This window comes from Protopterus annectens, chromosome 8.part0 (genome assembly GCF_019279795.1).
Source record: "Protopterus annectens isolate FY-2018-M chromosome 8.part0, PAN1.0, whole genome shotgun sequence".
Lineage (NCBI taxonomy): Eukaryota > Metazoa > Chordata > Ceratodontiformes > Protopteridae > Protopterus > Protopterus annectens.
The window spans coordinates 1,315,184,575-1,315,190,574 of record NC_056741.1 but is presented as its reverse complement, the minus strand read 5'-3'; positions in this window follow the sequence as shown (position 1 = coordinate 1,315,190,574).

Below are 6,000 nucleotides of genomic sequence, written 5' to 3'. Positions count from 1 at the left end.
TCAAATTTATGTCATTATGTAGTGACTTTAGTCCTAAGATCATCCTAATAATTTGTTGAAAAACCACACGTTTTATAAGGAACATAAAATGTAAAGCAGAAATCTGGACATTTGAGAAGTATGAGTGAATTGAAGGTCAGCTGCATGGCAGTTCACAAACTTGGGAAGAAAGTTGCATCCTGGTCTATACTTGTGCAGACACCAGATGTGGATAGCTGTGTATTGGTCTGCTAATTGTGGAGAGCTGCATTCTGGCCTGCACTTGTGCAAACATTCATTATATAGACCCACTTCTGCTCTACACAAAGCTAGGGGAAGAAAAGCTGCAACTTGGCTGGTGATTGTACATGCCCTGCATGTGTAGAGCTGTGTTCTCTTCTGTACCTGTATATACCCTGGGTATGTTGAGCTGCATCTTGGTCTATAACATCCATACCCTGCAACTGTAAAGGTGCATCCTGGCCTGTATCCACATATTACCAAGACAAGGACCGACTACAAAGGATAATTTTATTAACAGCTGCCTTCAACTCCAATCCATCACTTTTAGAAAAGCAGTATTGAACATGATTTGAATAAAAGGATGCTACAGAAGGATAATATAATGAGAAATTATGAAAGGTTCAGATAAGTCATGGCTACTGTAAAAATACATATACATGATGCAAATGCTCTGCCAAGTGCCCCAATAGTGTGCAATGCACCAGGAATATGCACCAGTTTCTAACCCCTACATCAGTGCCACACTTTTAAATACTGTGTTACTTCAAGGCTTCCAGATGCATATAGCTTCACATGAATGTACATAATTTAGGAAGAACACTCAAGTCAGAACTTGATGAATTAATTTAATATAGAATCATTAAAAGTTGAAATAACCACAACTTATCAAAATGGGACTCTACAGTATATGCCATGTTTTGCAAGCTACTGCACCTTCAACTGCTACACAGCTGCTCTGATATTAGCTGCAAATTGTTTGTGGATTCTAGGACACAACAGATACCAGCTTGTAAAAAGATTGACTCTGCTTTTGTGACTGCATGGCACATGCTCTGAAGAATGACATGAGGACATACAAATGAAAGTCCAATGTTTATGAACTGCTCCACTGTGTAGCAAGGGACACCAAATCTGTTGCTGTAGCCTCCATTTAATGCCCGTTATATAGCATTGTGGGATCTGCAGCAAAAGAAAATGTCAGCTTATGAGTCTGAACTGACACTCTGGTATAATATACTATAGTGCAGTAAACAATAAAAAATGAAGTGCTTTTTGACACTAGTAACAGACGGGTTCTGACTAATCTCTTTCAAGGTAGCAAGTTCTGTTGATTACTAAAATGATATATTAAGCACTTTAACAAAAGTGTCACAACTTACACAACTGTTACTATGACGCTCTTACCCTTGACAGCTATGATGAAGGACATGAGAAAATTAATTAAAAATAAAAAAAATGTAAAGGCTTTACCTTTATATTAAAATAAGACCTATGGTGCCATTTGCATCTAATCAAATTTTCCTGCCTTTATTTATTTATTTATTTTTTTACTCTGCACCTTCCCCAAACTAACACACAGCAAGGAAAGCACGTCTAAACTAAGCTAATTATTTTCCATATTTTGTAGAAGTGCTGCATCTATTTTCAGTCATAAATTTTAATGAAAAGTGCTCCTTGCTGCAGGGAAACTAAACGTTTAAACATTTACTGAGTTGTGCCGATGAGAATGTTTTGCATCTGCGAATAATTAATGTGAGAGCTGAATGAGTCTTGGAGCCAAATTGATGATGCTAACGGGGGAAGAAGGTCTTCAAAATAAGAAGGAAAACAGCATTGTGAGACTAGCTGGAAACAAGCTGAACCGTTCTAAAATGACAGCTGTTCTCTGTCTGAATAACAATTAATGCTCAAGAGTCAATTAGCAAAAACAAAAAAAGGAAAAAAATTCAAGTTAAATGAGGAATCTTCTCTTTAGTGTTTAGGATCGAAGTTCTTATTCTTCTGGTTTTATTGATAGATGCAATCCAGAGCCATGATCAAAGACGTGAGACTTGCTTAGAGGTAGGCCTTAAATGTACAGCTTCTTTGTTGTTAGAACCTGAACGGGGACCAAACATATGCATACCAGATTACGTTAATGCACAACTATGCAAATTTATTTTGCAAGACTTTGAAGCAGCATTATTAATGAAAATACATTCTTTGGCAAGCAGTTTATTATATATCCCGTATCCATTTGCCATTATTAATAAAGCTGCCCCTTGCTGTTATTCCTTTTCAATGGAATACTTTCTGTCTACTGTTTACTCATGTGTGACAGGTACCACTTCTTGATGTAGTATCTGGGATGTTATTTGTCAGTACATTTTCACTGATGCACGTTAACATTTTTCAGTGGTACAGAAGTCTTAATTGTCTTTTACAGACTGCAGCTAGGAAGAGCAACTAAAAAACTTGCTCAAGGTCATGTAACACTCATTTCATAAGGACAGTATTTACAATCATGTTTTCACATAACTGACTTTAACCATTATGCTATACAAATATTATTTCATTGTTTCTAGCTGATGTAACTCCTGAATACTGTGGAACCCTTTGTTACATGTTTGATCTGTGATATCAAACTGTGATACTACATCAGAAGTTTTTTTTTGTTTCTCCACTGCCCTCATTACTTTTTCACATCACCATGTCATCATACTCCATCCTTACCCACTAACCATTCCCAAATACTATGGTTAGCTTCCTAACAGTACTTCATATGATTGCAGTCTTTTTGTTTCTTATCTTATAAAGGCATCCCACCATAGCACCCCAGCACTCTTTCTCATTAGTGCCTCATACTGATGACCTGAGAATGAGTCACAGCACCTTTCATCACTACAGTTGCCACATGCAGTCAGTGGTCCATGCCACAGGTCCATTTCTTACTACTGGTGCCTCATGATGTCAGTGTTCCATACTACAAGACACTTTTTCACTACTATTGTCACATGTCAGTGAGTAGTGTTATAGCACCCCTTGTTACCACTGTTGTATGATGTTAGGAACACATGATACTGGTGATCTGCGTCACAGTGTCCCTTCTCACTACTGTTGGCAGATGATATTAGTGATCAGTGCCACAGTACCTGTTGTCACTATTGGTGTCATGTGATGTTAAAAGTTTAGTACCATAGCACCTCATTTCACTGTTGCTGCAAGATGTCATTAGTGGTCGATACCATAATTCCCCTTCTGTGATGTGATACTAATGATATGTTTTACAGAACTTCTTAGCACTGTTGAGACATAATGTTACTGATAAGTGCAATAGTACCCCCTTTTAATGTCACCATTCCACATTATTTCTGTGCAACATATGATTACCACAGCTATCTCTGAGATCACTCAACTTTATTACAGCAGCCAGTCTTATTGCTATGGGGTCCTGTCAATTACTCTCTGTTATTCCACTTCCTGTCACTCATTTTACTGTCATTCTTAAGAAACAAAATACTTGAGTACACTGAGCCCTTGTTTGTTGCACTACTTTCAGTATCAATTCCATACTCTAGGCTTTCAGTATCAATTCTATACTCTAGGAAGTCCTTTGATGTTGTACTATATCTGTTGCAGAGAACTGCATTGCTCTTGTACTTCTGACTATGTCACTTCCTCTGCAGAAATCAAACAGCCGAGAGTTGCTATAAATTACCCCCACATAAATATACTCTATCCCTTTTCCTGGCTCCCAGTTATTTAGTAAATAAAATCTACAGCCTGGTGACTACAGATAAAAAATGACTTACCAGATGAGCAAATAAGGGAGGAATAATCAATGTGAGGACAACACAACATATGAAAGCAGTGAAGCACAACTGCTAGAGATGCTGATGATTTTATCAGAAAGGAGGGCTATATTTGAACTGCATAAGATTCTGTAACATGCTTTGTGCCGCCTACGAAATATTCCTCACTTCAGCTTCCTTTTTTTTTCAACATCTCTATAATTATAATTAATTAGATGTGGCATAAAAAACAAGGGAGTTACAATCCTTAAAAAAGTTTTAATTAACCTCGATATCAAAGACAATTAAGCCACTATTCATATGTTAATTTGGAAGTTGTCATTTTGTGCTATAGATAATCTGTACATATCTTCAGTTGCTGTTATGCTCCAATTTTAAATGCCTTTGTAAATAGAATTATGCCACAAAATGGACATATGGATGAAGGAGTTACTCAGTAAGGCAGGAGCTCATTAAAGATAATCACCATGTTCACGAACTGCACGGCACTGACGCTCTGGAATCTGTTTTTTTTTTTTACCAGTATTAGAAAATAATGCACTTTTTACCATTAAGTACAGCCCTTTCCTTTCTCCTCAGTCCGCTGACTGTTGGGAGATGTTAAAATATGCACATGAGTCTAGGACCCTGTGTAAAGCAAGGCAGGCTAAGGTTACTTGGGTGCAAGTCACATTCTGGATCCCCCAACCAGGCAGGACAGAGGTTGCACAGGTGTGCATATGCCCTATGTTACACTTGCAGAATGAAGACCAGCTAAGCATTTTATTCCATATTTCATTCCACATTCTGATCAAACATGAGGTGGCTGACGTTGTCTTCCTAAGTGCATCTATCATTTAAGTTCATGAATAGCTTAAAAAGGAATCTGTACAGTGCATGTAATCAGAGGCTAGTGCACTGTAACAGACGTATAATGCCAGCTGTATGTGGTCTGTGCAGATTCGAACACATGATCTGGCCTCAGTAAAAAGAAGACTGGCACAAGGAAGCCGCATAGCCTAAATAATATCCAGAAGGGTGAATAACTGACTAATATTAAAATATGATAGCGGCAGCACTTAACAAAGTAGTGATCCAGCTCTTAGCATGATAATGTGAAACTGCAACACATTTTCTTGTCAGCAGTTACCTCAATCCCTTAAGATGGCATCCTCTTACATTCAGTATGGAATGTTTCAAGATTTTAACCTTTTTTTCTTTCACAATGGAAGTGTTTTTGAGGCGGTCAGTAATGTAAAATAATTCTTTGTATGATGTAACAAGGGTTCATTACAGGGAGACATATTTCTCAGTGGCACTGCACAATATGAATAGAAAATGCCATAACACAGATAACAAAAGCATGTATAATATGAACAGCAGGATAGGATTCATGTGGATCTTGGGAAGACTCAAGGAAAACTGAAATGGAAAAGCATGTAGCTAGAGTTGAGTATTAACATGTAAAATACATGTATTAGCTAAAGGTAGAAAACAACATCTACACATCAATCAAGGGCCCTCGGTAATATAACAACATCATGATAGAGGGTGGCTTTCTTAGGTGCATGCTTCTGCCCACTGGTATGACTGCCCCTTGTGTCATATCAGAGATTAATGAATGGAAGAGGAGGCTGTCAGATACATAGCAACATCATGGTGAGAGACTGCCTTGCTAATGAGAAGGGCCTCTTTGATATAACAAGCAGTGTGAAGGTACTCTAAAACACATCAGCTGCATACTTAGGGAGTGGGATAACAACTGACAAGAAGGTCCAATGCAGTTTTAAATTATCATGCTAAGAGCTGGATCATTAGTTTAGAAGTCATCTGTAATGTAACTGCAGTGTGCTGATGGGTGGTCTTTTGGAGTGCAGGCACTCTGTCATGCATCATCACCATGATAAGCATAGGCAAACTGACTTGGATGTAATTCTTTGCACAATGTTACTGTATTGCAAGCTAGTTTACTGAAGCAGATATCTCTGAAGTACATCAGTATATGTGTAGGCCCCTGTACTGTAGATATACCGTGGTAGGGGTGCTGATCTCTGTAATGTAACAGAATGATGAGGAGGCTTGCTTTGGTAATGTGAAGGTTTAATATAATGTAAATGAATCATGTGGAAGCTAGTCTGACAAAGCAGATGGTAATGTGGCGGTGTAAGCTGGCTGTAGCAAAGCAGTGCCATTTTATAGGAAGGACACTCATGGAACAGGTCTGTGC